Here is a 23,934-nt window from a genome sequence, read left to right on the forward strand (position 1 = left end):
CCTTAACAGAAATTCCTGGAAGCAAATTTCTGGGTCAAAGACATGCACATGTTTCAGGCAAATGATTCATTCAATGACCATTTAAAAATAGTAAGCAAGGATGGTAGATTTTTTGTTTGTTTGTTTGTTCTCTAAAATCAACCTAGCAGAATATTATGTTAGAGGAATAAATGAAAAATCATGTCAGCAAATAAAAAGTGATTTTTAAAAATAATGATAGCCAGGAACTTTTTAAACTCTCATTTTAGTTTTAAATCTTGGCAGTTTACGTGTGAAAGAAGGCTGGAGGTGTAGCTCAGTGGCTGAGTGCTTGCCTGGTATGCTCAAAGCCCTGGGTTCCATCCCCAGCAAAACACACACACACACACACACACACACACACACACACACACACACACGGGAAAGAAAGAAAGGCAATGTGGAAGAGATTAAGGGATACACAACAAAAATCAATATAAATCAAATGAGGAAAGAGAAGGACACGGAAGGAGAAGTCAGTCCACGCCACCTGCTTCAGTCCTTGACTGTCCCCTCTCTACTCCCCTTGGCTTTTAGCCAAAAATCTGGGTCCCCTGGCATCTCTACCTCGACTTAACCCTGAGTGCTCAGGCCCCAAATGAACCAACAGACACAGAAAGATCTACCCATCATCTCCAAATATTTCACAGTGAAATATTTCTCATCAGTTTGGACACCTTCCTTCTTCTTAGTCTCAAATTCTTAGCACAATTTTATTTGCTGAATTTTCCATTTCACTTCCAAAAATGCCTGAGAAGGGAAAATGAAACATTTCCTGGGTTTCTTAGGATTATAAAGAGTGAAGTTTCAGAAATGTGTGATAAAGAAATATTGAGGGGCTGGGGATGTGGCTCAAGCGGTAGCGCGCTTGCCTGGCATGCGTGCGGCCCGGGTTCGATTCTCAGCACCACATACCAACAAAGATGTTGTGTCCGCCAAATACTAAAAAATAAATATTAAAAAAAAAGAAATATTGATTAGAGTTCTAAGAAATTGGGGGTCCACGGAAAACCCCTGGTAAATGAGACCCAGATGTTTCAGGATACTTGTCACTTTGTGTGCTAACCTTTCTTCATTTGTGTTAACTTTAGGTAGCCAACTGTCTTTTATTCCCACCTTATTTATTTATTTATTTTGCTTTGAATAGAAAACTTGAATACTGGATCAGATCAGCTTAGTTCCTTTATACCTGTAGCACCTGGACATTCATTCAACAAATATACATTTAGAAGTTTTTATTTACATTCTTACTATATGCTATGAAGAAAAAATAAACTGGATCTTGGAAGGGTGACTTTTCTTTTTAGTCAAACCCAGGTATTGACACATGCTGGACAAGTGCTTTACCACTTAGCTACACCCCAGCCCTTTTTTTTTTTTTTTAATTTTGAAACAGGGTCTCACTAATTGCACAGCTAGCCTGAAATCTGAAATCCTCCTGCCTTAGCCTCCCAAGTAGCTGGAATTATAAGGAAGTGCCACTTTTAAGTGTGACTTTCGATGAAGCTGGTAAGGAGCAGCACTGGGCACAGCTGGCGAGAAACCAAGGATGCAGGTTAGCAACTCCACACATCAAATCAAAGCAGGAATGGCTCATATGTAAACATGGGTTCTGTGGAGGTAAGGAGAGATGGTCTTTATTCAAAATGAAGCCATGTTTAGGGCTTCATAACTTGAGACAACCAAGCATAAACAAACCTCTGACCAAGTAAAAACTAACTTATTTCTTTCTGTTTTTGAACATATCAAACTCAAAGTATCTATCAATCTATGAGAACAAATATTTTGTTCTTATGATATAGTAAGCAGCAAATAAAAGTCTGCCCTGACCAAGCTTAAATCTAGTTGAAAAGAGAAAATTCTTCCATTTTTCTCTTGTAACAATGAAAATGCATTGAAAATTTGAACCATGGGTATTAAATGGAAAGTCCAACAGAGTTCATATAGCATTTCAGAGAAGAGTACATGGTCTAAAGTGGAGGCTGAACTTCATCAGTAAATACTGTTGCATGTCTATCCTTAGGCTGGGTCCCGGGAGTAGATACAGACACAGGCTAACTAAAATATGCCTTTCTCCTTGAAAAGCTCACTGCACAATGGAGACAGACTGAAAACTAATTAAATAATTACAACTCAATGTCATGATACACATATGTACAAGTTACCATGGGAACAAAGGTATTTTTTTTTCTCTTTTTAAAAAATTTGTTCTTATTTGTTATACATGACACTAGAATGCATTTTGACATATCATACATAAATGGAGTATAATTTTTCATTTTTCTGGTTGGACACAATGTAGAATTACAGAGGTCACGTAATCCCATATGCCCATAGGGTAATAATGTCTGATTCATTCTACTATCGTTCTTACCCCCATACCTCCTCCCTTTCTTCACTCCCCTCTTTCTAATCCAGAGTACTTCATTTCTTCCCCCTCACCTCCCACCTCCATTGTGAATTAGCATCTCAGAGAAAACATTTGGCCTTTGGTTTCTTGGGATTGGCTTATTTCACTTAGCATAATATTCCCCAGCTCCATCCATTTACCTGCAAATGCCATAATTTCATTCTTCTTTAAGGCTAACATTCCATTTTGAATATATACCACATTTTCTTTATCCATTCATCTGTTGAAGGGAACCTACGTTGGTTCCACAGTTTGGCTATTGTGAATTGAGCTCCTTTAAACATTGATGTGCCTGTGTTACCATAGTATGCTGATTTTAAGTCCTTTGGGTATAAACCAAGGAGTGGAATAGTTGGGTCAAATGGTGGTTCCATTCCAAGTTTTCTGAGGAATCTCCATACTGTTTTCCATAGTGGTTGAACCAATTTATAATCCCACCAGCAATGTATGAGTGTGCCTTTTCCCACATCCTCACCAACATTTATTGTCACTTGTATTCTTGATAATTGCAATTCTGGCTGGAGAGAGATGGAATTGCTCAGTGTAGTTTTGATTTGCATTTCTCTAATTGATAGAGATTATAAACATTTTTTCACATATTTTTTGATAGATTGTATTTATTCTTCTGTGAAATGTCTGTTCAGTTCCTTAGCCCATTTATTTATTGGGTTACTCATTTTTTTAGTGTTAGGTTTTTTTGAGTTTTTTATATATCTTAGAGATTAGTGCTCTATCTGAGGCGCATGTGGTAAAGATTTTCTCCCATTCTGTAGGCTTTCTCTTCACAGTATTGATTGTTTCCTTTGCTGTGTGGAAGCTTTTTAGTTTAATTCCATCTCATTTATTGATTCTTGATTTTACTTCTTGCACTTTAGGAATCTTGTTAAGGAAGTCAGATCCTAGGCTGACATGGTGGAGATCTGGGACTACTTTTTCTTCTAGTGGGCACAGGGTCTCTATTCTAATGTCTAAGTCCTTGATCCACTTTGAGTTGAGTTTTGTGAAAGGTAAGAAGTAGGGGTTTAATTTCATTTTGCTCTATATGGATATCCAGTTTTCCCAGCACCATTTGTTGAAAAGGCTATCTTTTCTCCAGCATATGTTTTTGGCACCTTTGTCTAGTAAGAGAGAACTGTATTTATATGTGTGTCTTCTATTCTGTACTATTGATCTATGCGTCTGTTTGGGGGCCAATATCATGCTGGTTTTATTACTATGGATCTATAATATAATTTAAGGTCTGGTATTGTGTTGCCTCCTGCTTTACTTTTCTTGCTAAGGATTCTTTTGGCTATTCTGCTCTCTTATTTTACTGAATGAATTTCATGATTGCTTTTTCTATTTCTATGAAGAATGTCATTGGGATTTTAATAGGAATTGCATTAAATCTGTATAATGCTTTTGATAGTATGGACATTTTGACAATGTTAATTCTGCCTATTCAAGAGCATGGGAGATCTTTCCATCTTCTAAGTTTCTTCTTATTTCTGAACAAAGGTATTTATGAGAGAACAAAGGAAGAATGAACACACATCAGAGAAGTGAGAAGAAATGATGTTTGTGCTGGGGCTTAAATAATGAGTCAGATATTTTTTAGGACTTTGTTCTAAATGGTGGTGTTTGAAGTGAACTTTTCAATCAACCATAGTACCTATCTAGATATCCAATATCTACTGAGCTCAACACAACCAGGTTTTCTTCCAGCTTTGAAACAGATTGTTGCTTCTTCTTGGAGCACCAGATGAAGAAGTTGGCTTGTGTTTATTGGCTCTGCTGTATGAAAAACAGTTATCTTTAAACACTGGGATGACACCCTCTGGGGTGATATCCTCACAGTAACATATGAGAGGCACAGGAGATCTGAGCAGACAGAAGGAACAGTGGAATCAGGCTTGCCATCTCACCCTCATTCAGAAACATACACTTATTGAGTGGAAGGGGCAGACAGCATTATCTTCTTTCTTTCTGTCTCTGTATGAAATACAGAGTGATAGTTGTATTCTTGAAAATTAAACTCACATGTGATATAGTTGCTCCTCCAGTTTAAAAAGGGGGATGGGATATGGTAAATGGAGGGGAAAGATGTGTAAAGACATGGGAATGAGAGAGGATCTTGGCACATTCAGAAAAAAACTAAGTTCAGCATGGCTCAATTATTGGACAGGATATAAAGAGATTGGTAAACCATGGTTGGGCAGCTTGTCACACCATGGAAGACTTTGGATTTGACCGTAGAGGCAACAAAGAACCAGCCGGAATTTTTAAGACAGCTTGACAGGATGGGCATATTTTTGGAAAAATCAATTTTGTATCATGGAAAGGATGAGGTCAGCACACCTTTTTTTCTGTAAAGAGCAAGATCATGAATATTTTAGGCTCCACGGATCCATATGGTCACTGTCACAACAGCTTACATCTACATCAACACAAATGCAGGCACCAACACTGTGCAAACAAATGGATCTATGTGCCAATAAAAATTTATTTACAGGCCCCGGGCTGTAGCTCTGTGGTACAGCGCTTGCCTCACATGTGTGAGGCACTGAGTTCGATCCTCAGCACCACATAAAAATAAATACATAAGAAGATATTGTGTCCATTTGTAACTAAAAAAAATTAAAAAAAAAAAAACAACTTTATTTGCTAAAATGACCTTTGGACTGCATTTGGCCCAAGGGGCCAGAGTTTGCTGATCCCTAGATTAGAAGATCTGACCTACTAGTAGAAAGAACAATCAGCAAGATAACAGGCAAGGCCATGCTTTTCAAAGTGTAGAATACCTGGGCAGGCAGCACTGAGACCACCCAGGAATTCCAGAGGGGGGGCCCTGCATGCAATCTAAGTCTTAACAAGCCCTCTAGATGATTCTGATATTTGCTGAATTTTGAGGATCACTGATCTAGGAAAGATGAAAGACAATGCATTTCCATACTTGGAAGTAGTAAGAAAGGACAAGTTGGAACAGACTTCAGGGGTTCCAGCAGGCCTGATGTACACTCAACAAGACTGTGATCATTGTTTGGATGGAACGTTGGGGAGATTGAAAGGGGCATTTACGTTACCGTCAACCCTTTCCTTCATTCCTAGATCCCCTGTGCCTACCTAGAACACCAATAGACATAGGGTACTCAAAATTGTTTCAAACGGATCAAAGAATGATTCAAAGTTCCATTTAGGTGAATGAGTGTAGAGGAGAATAGTATTTGCCATAATAGAGGTCACATTTTCTTGTTTTGGGACAATAGTGAGGGAAAGGGGTTAAGAGACATCTGCGTACCTGCTTCACCTATTACATGGCAGGCAGTACTTTATACTGGTTATCTAATTTGTTCCTTAAGACAACTTTTTAAGTAGCTACTATCATCATTTTTATTTATTTTGTGATACTAGGGATCAAACTGAGAGTCTCACTCATGCAAGGTGAGCTCTCAATCACTGAACCATACCGCCAAACCCCTTTATTATTTCAATAAGAAATTTATAGGGGTATGTGATAATTCAGTATATGTATATAGCATGTAATGATCAAATCATGGTAGTTGACACTTCCACCTCATCAAACATTTAGAAAACTTTTTTTAATTAACATGTGATCATGGTAATATTCATGGAGTACTGCGTTGAAAACAATCAAGGCTCTCACAGGGATAAATGTTGTAGTCTGAGCCTAGCCCAGACAGTGACTGACAACTAAACTCACTTTGCAGAACAGAGAGTTTTGTTTTGAATTTAGGCCAGACTTTGCAGAACAGGAAAACTCTAACTAATTATAAAATACAGAATTTTACTGCTTAAAAAAACAGTTTCATAGATTATTTCTTTTGAGGGAAACCAGTTGATAGAGCAGAAAAAGCAAAAGTTCTAGGTTCAAATCCTGGTTTTGTCACTAATGCAATACTGTAAGATAGCCAAGTGCTTACCTGTAAAATGGAGATAATGATGAATAATCACTACAACGAAACCCAAATGAAGTATGTTAAGTACCTGATAGAAAATAGGAGCTCATTAAATGGTGAATATTATCGTTTCATGATTTTTTAATATAGCCCATTGTTGAAAGCATCCTCTTTGTGTGAGGATGATAGTGTCAAGAAGTCACTTGACAGAAATTCTTCAGTTTAAATCTTACAAATACCTCAGTGAGTGTCTCTGTTTGGCTTAAAGGACTTATCTTCTTGTTTAAGGTGTGCTGACATTTAAACAGGTTTGTGTTTTGCTTTTTGTGGTACCGAGGATTGAACCCAGGGGTACTCCACCGCTGAGCTATATTCTAGCACTTTTTATTTTTTATTTTGAGACAGGATCTTGTTAAATTGCTTAGGGCCTTGCTAAATTGCTGAGGCTGGCCTCAAATTTGTGATCCCAAGTAGCTGAGATTACAACCGTGTGCCACTGTGCTTGGGGATTAACAGAGTTTGAATTTGGGTGAGGCCCATTCCATTCCATTCAAAGGCTGGCTTCAGCCCACATTTTTGCTTTTCGCCTCATCCACAATGGTTATCCACTCCAGGGTAGTAAACTCCATTCATAGAGATTTTCTATCTTTCAACACAACTTTTTTTTTTTTTGGGGGGGGGGGGTACCGGGGATTGAACTCAGGGGTACTTTACCACTGAGCTACATCCCCAGCCCTATTTTATTTAAAGACAGAGTCTCACTGAGTTACTTAGCGCCTTGCTTTTTCTAAGGCTGGCTTTGAACTCAGGATCCTCCTGTCTCAGCCTCCTGAGCTGCTGGGATTATAGGTGTGCGCCACCACGCCACCTTCAACACAACTTTAAAAAAAAAAAAAATCTGTAGTTTCTATATATTTCTCCTTATTTGTCAAGTTGCATGAGGGCCTGGGATCAGGAAACAGGAGCTGAGGAAGGTAAAGTTATCCTTGAAAGAAACGCCGCCTCCTTGTTTCCAAGGCATTTACTCCCTGTTTGAGTGAAATAGAAATCTCTTGAAGAAAGCTGGATCTACTCAAGAAGCAAAACTGGCCCCTGATCACTGCTTCATCCCCTCTTTTCCCTACTTAGAAGGCTCTAAGAGGGGTAGTGGCTCTCATCCACTTTCAGAATTTGAGTGGGTTACTTTTTCTACCTCCTGAAGGACAGTTTCCAACTGATACTAGTACCTTTATCCCAGAGAGGTTGGTGTGTGACATTGTGTTCACCAGTGCTTTGACTTTCTGCTTTCAGGTGTGTTTCAAGGGATCAGAGAGCAAGACTTGCTTTGCAACGTGCAAGGTAAACAGCAGTTTCTATTTCAAGGGAAAATCATCCTTAACTATCTGCCTCCTTGGGTCCACTAGATTAGAAAACAGCAGAGATAAACACAGCTCTGGCAAAGTTGGTTGAGCAGCAAGAAAAGGAGTAGTGAGGCCTTTGAAGATAAATGTAACTGACAAAGAGGGCATGTTCTGCAAGACGTAAGCACAGCCATAGGAGAATTATTTGGAACACTGATGCAAATTATAGTTGAATAATTTTGATGCAAGGGTCTTTTCCCCAAGATTTGAAATAAAATCTTCTTCCTTTCCTCTACCGTTCACCTAAGCTTTGAGTCCTCTGACCAAACTAATTAATTAGTGACCTTTTCCCAAATCAACTTCAATGTCATAGGAGATTAAATGAATATTTTTTCTTTGTTGGGAAATCCCAACATGAATTATAACAAATTGTGCTCTTTTCAGTGTCCTGCCACACAGACTGGCTTGACATGGCACTTAGGTTGTTTTTTTTTTTTTTTTAAACATTTTTTTTTAATATTTATTTTTTAGTTATCAGAGGACACAACATCTTTTGTTTGTACGTGGTGCTGAGGATCGAACCTGGGCCGCCCGCATGCCAGGCGAGTGCGCTACCGCTTGAGCCACATCCCCAGCCCGGCAATTGGGTTTTTTATTGCAAGAAGATTTGGAGACTATTGATTACAGATCCATTTTCCCTAGACATTGGCTTTTTTTTTTTTTTTTTACTTAGAGACAGGATCTCACGGAGTGCCTTGCTTTTTTTTGCTGAGGCTGGCATTGAACTGATGAGCCTCCTGCCTCAGCTTCTTGAACTTCTGAGATTACAGGCGAGTGCCACCATGCCTGGCCTTAATGTCTTTCTTGAGGACCTGGGAGCCATTCTTCTGAAAAGTCAACATGCAGGAAGGCAGGCCCCGTGACATTGGCTTCTTAATGATTCTTTTTCTTTCCTTTCCTTTTAATTTATTTATTTAAGTTCTGGGTAATTAAACCCAGGGGGCACTCTATCACTGAGCTATACCCTCAGCCCTTTTTATTTTTCTGTTTGAGGCAGGGTCTCATTAAGTGGCTGAGGCAGGCCTTGAACTTGGGATCCTCCCAACTCAGTCTCCTAAGTGGCTGGGACCACAGGTGTGTACCACTGGGACCATCAGGTGATTTCTTACTGTAGAATACTGATCCGAAGTGATGACATTGAGCATTTTTGTTTTTGTTTTGGGGTTGTCATTGGGGGTGGTGTGATGTTGCTGGGTATTGAACCCAAGGCTTCACGCATGCTAAGCACACACTTTACTAAGGATCTATACCCCAGCCCTGGGGTGATTTTAAGGTCTACTCCAGGACTCTCAGGCCTTCTCAGAATCTGTCTTTTTTTTTTTTTTTTTTTGTCTTAAATTTATTAACTGAGATTACAAGAGCCAGGGGTTCCAAGTTCATGTTTCTTCTACTCCATGATGAATTGGAGGAGAGGGAGAAAAAAAAAAAAAGTGCAAGCAATCCTTCCTGTGATTTGTACTCACAGCCACTCACACTTACAGCCCTCTGCCAATTGCACCCGTGTTGGAACTTCTGACACTTGAACAGGCATTTTCTCACATGAACATATGCTATTCTCCCCTTTGGAGGAAATGAATCCCAACCTAAGCACACTAGCAGGCCGTAATTAGTTCTAATCCCTAGATTTTATGACAGGAAAATTGACGACAAGAAAACAAGGGAACAAGTCATCACTCCTGAAATGTGTTTTTTCTTTTTCTTTTTCTTTTCTTTTTTTTTCCCCCAAAGAAACATCAAATAACTGCTCCCAACTTTCCTTTAAAACGCTTGTCAAGAGCAGGGGTGGTGGCTCAGTGGTAGAGCGCTTGCCTAGCATGTGTAAGGCACTGGGTTCGATTCTCAGCACCGCATATACATAGATAGGTCCATTGACAACTAAAAAATATTTTAAAAAATGCTTGTCAAAGTCATATCAAGGAAATCATCCCAAGACCCACAGAACAAATGAAACTGCTCCTCCAAGTTGTATAACAGTTGGCAGGGAGATGTGGTCAAAGAGACTGCATCATATTAAATGGATTTTATGTTTATTGACTACTTGCAGTGTTACTTAATTGATTTATGCGTGCTTTGGAGAGCTATGCTGCAAAACATAAAATATATCATCTGTAGTTTATTAAGTCCTGCATTTGGTAAAAGTTGGCGTAAGTCCTAGGTCAAGAACTTTACCCTTCTGTAACAGCATTGCTTCTATGAGAAATCGGTACTGATACACTATAGATCTACTCACAGTAAGCTGCCTAGGAATACAATCCACATGTAAAGGCCACTTGCATTTTCAAAGTGCTATCATCACCGTGTTTGAATGAGGCTTGTCTGTGTTCTTTTGTGACTCTGAGTTGAAATAATGCCTGAGAGAAAATAATAAAAAAATAAAGTATATCTTGGGAGTTGATATTTTTATTCCACTGTTTTTTAGAACTATCAGGAGAGGCATAAGACAAGGTAGGAAGAATATTACAATAATGCTAAAATTTTGAAAACTGTCTCTAGTACAGTCATCCTTTAACTTCTGCAGGGTTTTATTTCCAGGGCCCCCCTGAATACCAAAACCCATGGATGCTCAAGTCCCTTATAAAAACTGGTGTAGTATTTGAATGTAACCTATGACCTTTAAAACATATCTAGATTACCTATAATTACCAATACAATGTAAATGCTGCATAAATAGTTCTTATACTGTATTGTTTCGGAAACAATGCTGAAGAAAAAAAACATTTGTACTTTTTCAATACAGGTGCAATTTTTTGTTAATTGAATTTTTTCGGTCCATTGGTCAAATCCACAAACACATAACTTGTTACATACCCATGTAACACAATATAGATGAAAAGTAGTAAAAGTAATAGTTTAATACAATCATCAGAACAGCGTGAGTAGAATGAATGAATACCAACATTAAGAATCTGAACTTGGGGCTGGGGATGTGGCTCAAGTGGTAGCGCGCTCGCCTGGCATGCGTGTGGCCCAGTGGCCGGGGTTTGATCCTCAGCACCACATACCAACAAAGATGTTGTGTCCGCCGAGAACTAAAATATAAATATTAAAAATTCTCTCTCTCTCTCTCTCTCTCCTCTCTCACTCTCTCTTTAAAAAAAAAAAAAAAAATCTGAACTTGGCATGAAGTCACCAAAGTGCCAAACAAAAGGGGTCTTATTAGTGCCTTAAAGTGCCATACCCAAGGGGTTCTGTTATAGTTTGGATGTGAGGTGTCTCCCAAAAGCTAATGTGTGAGACAATGCAAGAAGGTCTAGAGGAGAAATGATTGGGTTATGAGAGCCTTAACCCAATCAGTGAACGAATCACCTGATGGGATTAACTGAGTGGTAACTGAAGGCAGGTGGGATGTGGCTTTGGGGGTATATATTTTGTATCTGGCTAGTGGAGTTTCTCTGTTTCTTATCATGTGAGCTGCTTCCCTCCACCACACTCTTCTTCCAAGATGTTCTGCCTCATCTGAATCCCAGAGGAATGGAGCCTGCTGTCCATAGATTGAGACCTCTGAAATCGTAAGCCCTCAAATAAACTTTTCCTCTGGCTGGGGTTGTGGCTCTGAGGTAGAGCGCTCGCCTAGCATGCATTGAGGCACTGGGTTCCATCCTCAGTACCACATAAAAATAAAGGTATTGCATTGTGTCCATCTATACCTAAAAAAATAGATATTTTTTAAATAAATAAATAAACTTTTCCTCCTCTACGATTATGCTGGTCAAGTCTTTTAGTCACAGTGATGATGAGAAAGCTGACTAAAATAGGTCCTATTAGCACTTCAAGCAATAAAATTGTAGAGACAGAAAGTAGAATGGTGGTTGCCAGGGCTGCTGGAGGGGAGAGGAATGGGCAGTTATTGTTTAATAGGTGTAGAGTTTCTGTTTTATAAGATGAAAAGAATTCTGTACATGGATGGTGGTGATGATTGCATGACATAATGAATGTATCTAATATCAGTGAACTCTGCACATGAAATTGGTTAAGATGGTAAATTTTGTGTTACATATATTTTACCAGATGAACATTAAAAATATGAAAGATAAAAGGAATACTGTCTTAGTCAGCTTTTTCATTGCTGTGACCAAAAGACCTGACAAGAACAATTTTAGGGGAGCAAAAGTTTATTTGAGTCTCATGGTTTCAAGTCTCAGTCCACTGATGGCTGACTCAATTGCTGTATGCTAAGGTGAGACAGAGCATCATGGCGGAAGTATGTGGTGGAGGAAAAGGGCTCAGAACATGGCCACCAGGAAGCAAGAGATAAACAAAGCTCCCCTTACCATGGACAAAGTATAAACCCTAAAGATGCCCTGAATGACCCACCTCCTTCAACCTTATACTACCTGCCCACAGTCACCACCCAGTTAATCACTATAAGGGGATTAACACGCTAAGGTTAAAGTTCTCATAACCCAGTCATTTCTAAACTTTCTTGCATTATTTCATACATGAGCTTTAGGGAGACATCTGGTATCTAAACCATAACATGGACCAGTACTTCTGAACCCATCACCTCAGCAGATTCATTCCTGGTGCCTGCTTCTGTCCACTTGCCTGCCAACTCAGTTTACCCTCCAGAATAAGTCCAGCCATCAAGCCCAAACAGTGCTTCCCTTGATCAGATTCCAGACCTCTCTATGGCTAGTGGCAGGTATGAAACTATGGAACTCACTCTTATCCTCTTAGGAGGACCCAACAAGTAAGTACTATGAAAACTGAAACTCAGCACCTCTACCTGAAGATACCAGAAAACTAGGAGGCAAACGTAGTTTGGAATTTCTTTGAACCGTCATTTTTAATGTCACCTCTCTTTTTAAATACGTCAAGTACGATGACCATGAAATGTTATATTTTCAGTTCCATTCTAAGCAATTGACCAGCTCAGTTAATAGCATTAATGGAAGAGAACATTTCCTGAGTCATGTAAAATACTGGCTGATGTAAATGTTACTTATATTTGGCTTTGAAATATGCTTTTTAAAAAAAGACTTAATTTACATATGGACAGAGCTGATCTCAAAATTCAAATAAAATAAAATGGAGGCATAAATCAAGAGAATTGGGAAGCTGTCTTGCCTCCTAATCCTGACATCGACTCTCCAACCCTCTGTCTATCAGTGCTGCCTGGCAAAGACTGCTAATGTGTCTGATGGATGCAACTCACAGCCTAAAATTCTGCTTTGCAAATCTTTCCTGACTGAAAGACCTCTGTTTTTTGTTTTGTTCAGGATTAATTCAAAGTGCTTCCTTTGCTAATGTGTAAATTCTAGGGGGGGGAGGGGCAGGGGGATCACTATAAAAATAGAAAACTGAAAAGTCAGATTAAGTCATTATTGAAAACAATGCAAATGCTGTTAAAATTAAGAGCAAGTCTGGCTGCAGGTGATATGCCTAGATTGATAGTTGATGGTATTTACTTGTGCATTTAGCAGATTATATTGCATTAGTATTTTGTTAACTTTGTATGCTATTGAAGACTGGCTTCCTGCTTCTGCCTAGCCTGCTTTCTTGCTTTTTTTTTTTTTTTTTTTAATGCCAGGTCACAATAATGGAGCCAGGCAGACTTGACTTCAAACCCAGTAATGATGCTACTTAAACCGGGGGAGTTTGGGCACTTGGCTTAATGTTAGTTTTGAACTTCAGTTTTGCCATCTCAAGATAAAGCTGTCAGTAGGATTACTGATTCTGTTTGTAAAGGGCACATTATCTATTACATTTCCTTTTATCAATTTTGCATTAATTTATATAGCCACATAAATTGTGTAATTATTTTCTTTGGCACTAATTGTTGTATTTATAAGGTTAAATAGTGTTGTTTTATTGGATTTGGGGAGTAGAGAAAAGCTTTTTAACAAAGCACTAGTAGTCATCTAAGTCTTGCATAGTTATTTCCTCCCATTTTGAGTGTGATTCATCCTTTCTTAATTGTGTGTGGGTTTGAATCCCTTTCTGGAGTAGCTTCTTTATATAGACGGCTTTCGTAATACTGCTCTTTGTAACCTGAAAGATGCCTTTGCCGCTGAGAAGTTATTTAGCTTTCAGCTGCACATTCAAAATGCTTGGATGATGTTGACCGTATTGATACTGAGTCATTGCCAGCCCTGATTAATTCACTGTGTCTGCAAAATTGTCCCTCGTCCTTGAAGACAGGTCCACTTCTCTATAAGGCATGATCCAGACCCTTCTCTGAAAGGAAGACCTACTCCAGGCCAAGTATGCCCGTCCTCAATCCCCATATTTACTCCAACCAACCAAGTTAGCCCTTAAATATACTCTTTCATGCTAGTCTCTAATTATTTTATGTGCTTTGTTGTTGTTGTGGTTTGGTTTTTCAGTTTTAAATAGATTATAAACTTCTTGAGAGCAGATAGGATGAAGATCAATGATACAATGTTCTTGAAAACTCTAAAAAAGTATGATACAAATGTAAAAGCTATTGTGTTTTCACTTTTATATGTTTCATAGAAGGGAAGTTTTTGCTCAAGTAGGTAGGCCTTTCTGATCAACTTTTTGTCTTTTTTTTAGTTTTCACTAATATGAGAAACGAATGCTCTTAGGATCATAGGAAATTATCATAATACAGAATATTCAACAATTTGGGAGATGAACTGAACCAAGATGGGAAACAAAACTAACCTAATAACATATAGAGAGGGTTTGTAAGTTGCGTTCCACCAATGACACACGAGGATATCACATCAGACATACCATAAACCCCCAGGACCCACATCTGAGTTGCCTGACAGAAACTATCACAAACCAGGTGTGGTGGGTGGTGCACGACTCTAATCCCAATGACTTGGGAAGCTGAGGCAGGAGGATTGCAAGTTCAAGACCAGCCTCAGCAAGTAAGTAAGACCCTGTCTCAAAATAAAAAATAAAAAGGACTGGGGCTGCGGCCTAGTGGTAAAGTTCCCCTGGGTTCAATCCTCAGTACAAAAAAAGGAAAAAAGAAAGAAATCATCATTAAAACTGAAAAAAATAAACCAGGTAATTAACTAATCAACTTGTAATGATCTCATTCACTATCCCCTAATATTATCTAAGTTTCTTTAGGTAAATTATTCTGAAGACATTATTTGCTAATAAGTGTGCCTCCAATAAGATACATATGTTTCTATGATAATTGTGCAAGCCCAGAACAGTATTGTGGAATGACACAAACCTAGAGAACCAAAGTCCTTGTAGTCAACCCTGAATAATTTTCTCAGTAAAGAATATTTAAAGAGTACAAACTACAGTCCAGATCAATTTCGGTGCTGGGGATGTATCAATGCACAAGACAAGCAAAATTCCTTTTCCCATGAAGATGGCATGCTGGTTGCTGAGAGATATAAACAGAAATATATGTGATATAAATTCAGGTAGTAAAAGAGTTTGGGGTGGGGGGTTATGGCTCAGCAGCAGAGCACTCGCTTAGCACATGCGAGACCCTGGGCTCAATCCTCAGCACCACATAAAATAAAATAAATATTGTGTCCAATTACAACTAAAAAAAAATAAGTAAATAAATAAAGAGAGTTTGAGTCTAAATTAATTAATTAATTAATTCAGGTAGTGAAAAGTTCCATGAAGAAAAATTAAACACATTAAGGATATTAAGGATGGAAAGGGTTCGGTGACCTAATCAGAAAACCCAGTAAGGGAAGGTTTCTTTGAGAAGGTAACATTAAACAGAGATCTAAGATACCACTAGACAAGGTGGAAGCTTCCAGGCAGAGGATGGAGTGGGTACAGTAGCCCTGAGACACGACAAGCTAGCTTCATATCTCTGTGGAATGTAAGAAGACCAGTGTGGCTGGAGTGGGGTGAGAAATAGGTCATCAGGTTCCAGATCACACAGGATCTTGTTGATCAGATTGTATCCAGAATAGTTTGGAAAGCTTTTGGAGACTTTGGAGGAGACAAGTCCCATGGTCCAGGCTACATTTTGAAAACAAGATTCTGGCATCTGTGTAGGGAGAAGATCCTATTAGAGACAGACTGGAGAAAGGGCGACCCATCAGCAAACTATTGCTCTAATCCAGGCTAATGATGACGAAGCCTGGCTGATGTGGAAGTCAGAGAAATGGTGAAAACAGATTGGATTCAGAATATATTTTGAAGATGATGCTGGCAGTTCTTGCTGACAGATTGTATAAGGAAGAGAGAGAAATCTTGTCTTTCTCATTAATGGATATCAGAGAATAGCCACTCAAATTTAACTGCAATCAGGATATGTCTACATCAATGTTAAGGTAAAATATAGAGTTGAAGTTGGTTGAACAACTAAACCCCAAAGCCATCGATTAGTAACAATTCAATCTGTAGTTGCCAAATATGTGTTTGAATGGATTCTATCTTTCAACAATTTTTGCATGTAAGCCTACATGTTTATATTTCTACCTATTTGTGAATACAATTTATGGGATTTGAATGACTGTTTTCCTCCAAAATTCAAAATATTGGAACTTAAACCCCAAGGTGATGGTATTAAGAGGTAGAACCCCTAGGAGGTGATTAGTCTGTGAAGGCTCTGCCCTCGTGGATGGGATTAATGCCCTTACAAAAGACTTCAGGGAGAGAATTAGTTCCACTTTTGCCTTCTTTTACCATGTACAGACAGAATGTTCATCCCTTCCAGAGGAGACAGCAATAGCCATCACTTTGGAAGCAGAGTGCAAACCTGTTACCAGACATTGGATTTGCCAACACCTTGACCTTGGACTTCCCAATCTCTCGAATGTGAGAAATAAATTTCTATTCTTTATAAATTATCCAGTCTAAGGAATTTTTGTTATAGTAGCACAAATGGATTAAGACAACAACCTATGTGGTCAGGTAGGAATGTATGTTTGAAGAATACTAGATCAGAAGTCTGAGAATAATGGCTTTTATAGCCCAGCACTATAGACCTTTGGATGAAAACGAAAAGACTACAACTATCTAGATACCCCATATATTCAACCAAGTAGGTAGAGTATTTTTTTTGTAGTTTTTAGTTTTTACCCCAAAATATAAAGTCATGAAGTGAAGATAATAACATCCCAGAAAAGCAATAGTGCATCGCTTCCATAATGATTACCTTACATAGACCTGCACAAACCCCAGAAAAGCACCCAAAATATAAAACCATAAGTAAATTGCAATTGGGCAAGAACACCAAGTGTATTGCAACACCCAATAAATCTGAAGAAAGTATTCAAAATAGCAAATAGCACACACAAAACCAGATGCTAACACTGAAAATAGAGATTACAGTGCCTTGCAAGAAATAAAGCAATCAGTCCTCAAATGTGCAAGGGGTTATATATATATATATATATATATACTTCTTAAAAAATCAAAAACATATCCACCTGGTTTTTCAATGCCACTCCTTTATATAAATCAAGTTGCACAACAGCAACAATATTTAATGCTTATGATGTCAAAGAACCTTTACAAATTATTCCACAAAACATAGCAATGTGGGAGTATCTGACTTTCTATGGATATGAAGAAGCTTAAGACAAAGCCCAAACTAATGTCTTGCTCACAGCAATTTGAACAAGTTAGCAAAGAGCCAGGAGGATATACAGGTAAGCAAGACAGTTCTGTGGGAGTGAAGCAAGATGCAAACTTAGTCTTACATTACCAATTAACTGGTGCATTTAATTATTCAACAACATTGATCCATATAACATGTCTTGGATAAAGTTTTGTTCTTTTCCTGTTTCAGCAACAGAATTTAAAATATTTTTATACCAATAGACACATTATACACAAAAAGCAACACTAACTTTAAGAAAAACAAATAGGATGGAAGATGAAAGATCACTAAATTTTTAGAGTGTCAAGTAGAAAAATATCTTAAGGATGCTGGTTTCAAAGACAATTGTTAAGGGCTGGGGATGTGGCTCAAGCGGTAGCGCGCTCGCCTGGCATGCGTGCGGCCCGGGTTCGATCCTCAGCACCACATACCAACAAAGATGTTGTGTCCGCCAAGAACTAAAAAATAAATATTAAAAAAAATTCTCTCTCTCTCTCTCTCTCTAAAAAAAAAAAAAAAAAAAAAAAAGACAATTGTTAAAATGGGTTCATGGACATATATTTTGGTGTGATACAGCGGCAGACAACATTGAACTTCATTGAAGTTTTATAAATCATGCCTTCAAGGAATCAAGAGGGTTATCATGGAAAAATAAAAAACGTATACACTGAATAATACAGAGCTAGAAAAAGAATTATAACCCAAAGAACAAGATAATTGGAAAAACATAAAAATATCTTTTTAAAAAACTTCATGTGTTTTAGGCAGGACTGTTGTCAGGGATATTGGCACGTTGGCATGACTTTTAAATATTCAGAGCAATCTGTTAATAAAATCATCAGCCAAAGGAACTTTCTTAATTATAGCGAAAAGACAAAACAAAATCCACACTAGAGTATAAATCCTTAAGACCAAGAACTCACAAGTTATGCTAAGCTTTCAAGGTCAATGAACAGTCCAACAGGCTGAGAGGTGACCAAAAATAGAGATAGCAGACTTTCATCATAATGGATTAAGGGTTCCTAAAATACATATATTTTCTTTGTGCTGCTGATTCATTGTGAAACAATGAAAAGGTTACCCATACACACAAACTAAACTTTTAAAACACTTTTGACCCAAAGCATGTAATAAATGCTCTGTCTCTCCACTGCCAAAATGTCTGTCAGTTCAGAGAGAGTTTGCCTACATAATGCCAGACATCTGTGCAAAAGCTGAAAATTTTGGTCAAGGATTTTAATGTTTTGTCGACATGGTGCCAAACATCTGGGTATTTGAAAATATCTAGATAATTGACTGATTTTGTACTTTTCATCCAGATGTTTGGCATCAGAATTAAATATCACCTTACTCTTTAAGTACGTATGTGATGTAAAAGTGTTCACAGTATACCATAAATATTAAAAAATGGGTTTGAAGCCAAATGTGTGTATATATATATATATATATATATATATATATATATATATATATATAATGTGATCCCAGATTTGAAATAAAAATTGTCTGTGTGCCCATAGAAAAGAACCCAGAAGGAAACATACTGAAATGTTTACGGTGATTATTCATTCACGGAGTGATGGGATTATTCTCAATCTTGAGTTTACTTTGTTTTTTGAACTGTTTCTAATGTTCTTCAGCTAAGCATGTATGGCTTTTATAACGATAAAAGCATTTTAACTGTGTGATTAGGTAGTGTCAGTTAATTTGGAAACTAAGAGCATATAATTGATCGCTTGTCCTTGTTTACACATAATTGTAGCTACGCACTTACTAGTCAGTTATAATGGTTGGGGGTACGTAAATGAAAGTAAATTAGCAAAGGCATCAAATACTCTGGAAATCTAATGGCTATGAAGCACACGTGGCTAGAAACCATGGTTCTGACAGGATTTTCATCACTGAGCCGATTGAAGCCCTTTATTGGCACACATTCCAATATAAGCCCGTGCACACATTCACACCTCCAGGGGTTGATATGGAGAATGTCAGTGTCCTCGTTATAGCTAGTCCCCATCCCTCATTTTATAGATGCAGAGATTGAGACTCAATGGTCAAATGCCAGTCCTGAGATACAGTCAAGACTAGAACAAAGGGGCTGGGGATGTGGCTCAAGCGGTATCGCGCTCGCCTGGCATGCGTGCGGCCCGGGTTCGATCCTCAGCACCACAAACCAACAAAGATGTTGTGTCCACCGAGAACTAAAAAATAAATATTAAAAAATTCTCTCTCTCTCTCCCTGTTTAAAAAAAAAAAAAAAGACTAGAACAAAGGGTCTGTCTCCAGCTCAGGTCTTTCTCCTCCTATTTCTCTTTCTTTTTCTTTGATTTGTTTTTTTTTTTTGTTGTTGTTGTTGGTGGTGGTGGTGGTGGTTATTCTAATCACCAAAATTCTCCATATATAAAACCAGAATAAATATTTGCATGCAAAGTGCTTTGGTAGTTTTAAGATAGAGAATAAATAAATCTAAATATTGAGTATCATTTTGGTAACCTTTACACACACACACACACACACACACACACACACACACACACAAACACATTTGTTATCTCACTTCTTTTTTTATTAGAGCATAATAGTTTTTAAAAAATACTTTATAAACTCTGCTATTCAGTACTGCTTGGGAAAATTACATATGATCTAGATAACATCTCAAATAGAATCCTAGTAAAAACGTAAGCTCTTCGACCATCAGAATCTTAACTGTTCTGAAGTTTTTTAGGACAGCAAGTGTTCTTCAGATGATCTAAACAATCCCAAATTAAATAAGGAACAAATGGTAAAGTTATCTGGAAACTTTTGAAATGGAAAATCTGAGATCCTTTTTAAAAAGTAACAGAAAAGAAGGATGGGTGATTTTTTTTTCCCCTTCAGCCTTTGTAGAGAGCAAAGTAACCATAATTGACTGATGAATCCCATATACTCTTCAGTCTTGTTAATCTTAAAAAGCTGTTCAATAAACAACACTTAAAGTAAAAAAGCACTGTACTCTTTAGTTTGTTTTAAAGTTCTTCCCATAGTTCAAGAACAAAACAACCAACCTGAAGAAACCACAGACAAACAGATCTGGAAAAACATGACTCTGGTCTCTGAACAGATTTAAAGCTGTGAGGATATGAGCTGGTAAAGCTTTTTGTCCCCCCATTCCCTTTCCAATAGGTGAAGCTGGAGTAAGAACAAAATAATCATTTCTAGACATTGAGCCCTACAGTTACACACGCAACCCGCTTAAATCAACTTGTTAGAGCCAGACCCCAGAAACACTTTCACGTTATAAAGAATATCACAAAACACATGCTCTGCTGTGCTGGAAGACATCCTTAACCCTTAACATTTTCAGGTTTAAAAAATTTATTTATTTGTTCAAGTCACATGTGAAAATAAGCAAGAAGTTAATCTATAAATACTCTGTCTCTTCTGTAGGTTTAATATTCTTTTAAAAATATTTTCATGAACCAGACCTTGAGGGCCTAGTACACAGGCTCAGAGTTGTTCTTATGTGTGTATCTATATTTTCAAAGCATTTCATCCTTAACTTCATATCTGCCCAGTGGGATGTTGGTCTTGATGGAAAAATGATCTAATGAAATACAAAAAAAAAAAAGAAAAAAGAAAAAAGAAAGAAAAGAAAAAAAGGTTCTCATTTCTTTGTCGTTGACAGAAACTTCTCAATACAGAGGGCTTACAAAGTATGTCCCTAGCATCACTGCAAAGTGAGGTCAGGCTGGGGAATTTTGTGTCATGGAGTGGCTTTTTTTGTTATTTGTTTGGAGGAATCTGTGTTTGTTTGTTTAGGGGCCATGATGGTAGTATTTTTCAGACATTAGTTTTGTTTTGTTTGGGATTGGCTTCGTTTCTCAGAAAAAAAAAAAAAAGCACGCTTACGTGGAATAATTGTCAAGCGAAGACAACTGCCACTTGCCAACGTTCTGCGACCATTTAGCTGGTGATCTAATACCACCTTTGAGATAGCACAAAAGGATTTTAGGAGTGAGGGTGTGGGAGGATCAGGGACTCTGGGGACACCTTCCTCAGAGAAAGATCAGATAGATGGCCAGACAATCCATCACAAGGAAAGTTTACAGTCAAGTCTGATGAAGGAAGCAGTTCAGTTCTTTGCACAATTGCTACTTTCGCATCTTGTCACTCACCCCCTTCTCAAGAACAGTGCAGAGCTGCTGAGCTGTCACAAGCATGACTTGATTCCTGTGAATTGACTGTGTTCCAAAACCTCATTATTGGAAAACTTTTCCATTTGATGCTAAATATAGGGTATTACATAAACACAATGTATTATAGGTCAAATCCTGTTAACCATAAATGCTAAGAGGCTATCCAATTTGGAGTTGGGAAAGGAGATTGTATTAGAATTTTACAGTACAGATCAAACCTGATTACAATTATATAAAGCAAAGCTATTTTCAAGTCTTAGTCAATGGACAACATATTTCAATTGTCAGTAGAAAAATCCTTTAGGGTCCTTCAAAATGAAAATGACTTCAAATGAAGCCTTAACTATTCTCAGTCTTTTTCATCTCACAGAACTCTCTCTCTCTCTCTTTCTCTCTCTCTCTGTCCCCTGAACTCATGGTCGTTTTTCCTGTATCACTCAGAAGGAATTGAGTCCTACGCTGCTTTGTGATGGGCTCAGACATTGTTTAAAGCATCACATTCTGTCGTGTTTTCTGTGTGCTGCTATTTGTCTCTTCAACATGATCGTCAGGTCTCTGAGGGCAAATATCCAGTGCGTTACTTCTCTGTGGGTTTCATATTGCTGAGCCTAGAAAAAGTCTTTAATAAAACGGTGGGAGAAAGGCAAAGGAAGGATAAAGAAGATGGGGTGATAAATTGAGGCAGACTGGGGGCCCTTCTGAGGGTCTCATTGAGACTTCAGGAAATTTTATTCATACAGACTGCCACTTTTGCTGGGCATGGTAGCGCCCACCTGTAATTCCAGTGGCTCTGGAGGCTGAAGCAGGAGGATCTCAAGTTCGTGGCCAGCCTCAGCACTTTAGCAAGTCTCTAACAACTTTGTGAGACCCTTTCTCAAAATAAAAATAAAAAGGACTGCAGAATGTGGCTTAGTGGTTAAGCACCTTTGTGTTCAATTCCTGGTACCAAACAGACAAACAACAACAACAACAAAAACAGACTGTCATTTTAAAATTTTACTTATTGTTACTTTTTGAAATGCTGAGGATCAAACCTAGAGCTATGTGCACATTAGGCAAACTCTCTACCACTGAACCTGCTTTTATGTAGTAAGAAAACCTCTCACTCAACACCTAATTTTAAATAAATCAGACTAGGGGTACAGTTAAGTAGTAGTTGCTCATCTAGCATACATGTAGCCTGGGTTGATCCCAGTACCTCATAAAGAGCTTTATTTTTTAATAAAAAAAAATGAAATAGATTCCTTATAATCTGCTTAAGAATTGTTTGGGCATCTACATTTGTAGTTCCCAACTGCATCTCCCTGAAACAGGAATGTGAATCCATCTTTTAAATTTTAAGACCAGGGCTGGGGATATAGCCCAGTTGGTAGAGTGTTTACCTCGCATGCACAAGGCCCTGGGTTCAATCCCCAACACCATAAAAGAAATAAAATAAATAAATAACATTTAAGCCCAGGAACCAGGGGAGTCTTGCCACCAATTCCTTTAAATATTTATTTTCAAGTTGTAGTTGGACACAATACCTTTATTTTATTCATTTACTTATTTTTATGTAGTGCTGAGGATCGAACCCAGGGCCTCACACATGCTAGGTGAGTGCTCTACCACTGAGCCACAACCCCAGCCCTTGCCACCAATTTTCAGCAGCAGTACTGGGGCCTTGCATTGAAGTTCTCAAGCTTCAGGACCTCTCTTGAATTAGTGGGAATCTCAAGGCTCTCCTGTCTGAGAGTTCTACATTGAAGGTGTGTTACACAGGGAGTCTTGTATCTAAGCAATAGAAGTCTTTACTCTTCCAGAGAATCTTTGGAATTTCAGTCGGGATAATCCGATTGAAACTCGGAACCCAAACCTTTGCACCTGTGTTGTTAATTATCTACCTCTCAGAGAACTGCATCTTGAAGAGATCTCTATCCTTCTCTTTAGCGCCCAGCTCCATGCAATCTTTGTGGTCTTTCCATCCTTGCATTTACCTCCTATAATTGTCCCATGGACAGAGTGATCTTATCATTAATTGTAGAAAGCAGGACACATTGGCGTCTTTTGTTGTTGCTATTTTGTTTTGTTCACAAGTTTCTTTGTCAATTTAGTTACATAACATAATATTCACCATTGTAACATGTTCAACACAGTTCTTTTAGTTATAGTCAGTGTTGTGCAACCATCAGCTCTATCTCATTCCAAAACATCATCACCACTCCTGACCAAAACTACTCACATACACCAAACAGTCACTTTCCATTCCACTTTTACCTACTTTTGTTCTCTATGGGTTTGACGATTCTGGATATTTCATATAAATGGAATCTCATGATGTATTCATTCTGGCTTGTTTCACTTAGCACAATATTTTCCAGGTTTATTCATGTGACAGCATGAATCAATGCTTTATTCTTTTTCATGGTTGAATGATATTCCACCAGATGGATATACCACCTTGGTTGATCTATTAATCAGTAGATAGACATTTGGATAGTTTTCACCTTTTGGCTATTTTGTATAATGCATCCATGAGGATTCATGTTGTTGG

The sequence above is a fragment of the Urocitellus parryii genome, chromosome 7, assembly GCF_045843805.1.
Source record: "Urocitellus parryii isolate mUroPar1 chromosome 7, mUroPar1.hap1, whole genome shotgun sequence".
Classification (NCBI taxonomy): Eukaryota; Metazoa; Chordata; class Mammalia; order Rodentia; family Sciuridae; genus Urocitellus; species Urocitellus parryii.